A 1,102-nucleotide genomic window follows, 5' to 3' on the forward strand; every position below is an offset into this window, starting at 1 on the left:
CCCTAGGGGGTTTATTGGGCCTCACGGGCCCTAGTGGAGAAGAGGAGGGGCGGCTAGGGCAGGCCGCACGCCCCCCTTTCCTTCCTTTCTCTCTCTCCCTTCATTCCCGTCTCCTACTCCAACAAGGAAAGGCGGAGTCCTACTCGAGTAGGACTCCCCCCTTGGCGCCTCCTCCTCCTGGCCGGCCGCCTCCCCCTTGCTCCTTTATATACGGGGGCAGGGGGCACCTCTAGACACACAAGTTGATCTGTTGATCTCTCCCAACAGTGTGCGGTGCCCCCCTCCACCATATTCCACCTTGGTAATATCGTAGTAGTGCTTAGGCGAAGCATTGCGTCGGTAGCATCATCGACACCGTCATCACGCCATCATGCTGATGAAAATCTCCCGCAAAGCTCTGCTGGATCGGAGTTCGTGGGACGTCATCGAGCTGAACGTGTGCTGAACTCAGAGGTGTTGTACGTTTGGTACTTGGATCGGTCGGATCGTGAAGACGTACGACTACATCAACCATGTTGTGCTAACACTTCCGCTTTTAGTCTACAAGGGTACATGGACAACACTCTCCCCTCTCGTTGCTATGCATCACCATGATCTTGCGTGTGCGTAGGAATTTTTTTGAAATTACTATGTTCCCCAACAGTGGCATCCGAGCCAGGTTTTATGCGTAGATGTTATATGCACGAGTAGAACACAAGTGAGTTGTGGGCGATACAAGTCATACTGCTTACCAGCATGTCATACTTTGGTTCGCCGGTATTGTTGGATGAAGCAGCCTGAACCGACATTACGTGTACGCTTACGCGAGACTGGTTCTACCGACGTGCTTTGCACATAGGTGGCTGGCGGGTGTCAGTTTCTCGAACTTTAGTTGAACCGAGTGTGGCTACGCCCGGTCGTTGAGAAGGTTAAAACAACACTAACTTGACGAACTATCATTGTGGTTTTGATGCGTAGGTAAGAACGGTTCTTGCTCAGCCTGTAGCAGCCACGTAAAACTTGCAACAACAAAGTAGAGGACGTCTAACTTGTTTTTGCAGGGCATGTTGTGATGTGATATGGTCAAGACATGCTGATAAATTTTATTGTATGTGATGATCAT

The sequence above is a fragment of the Triticum aestivum genome, chromosome 3B (assembly GCF_018294505.1).
Source record: "Triticum aestivum cultivar Chinese Spring chromosome 3B, IWGSC CS RefSeq v2.1, whole genome shotgun sequence".
Lineage (NCBI taxonomy): Eukaryota > Viridiplantae > Streptophyta > Magnoliopsida > Poales > Poaceae > Triticum > Triticum aestivum.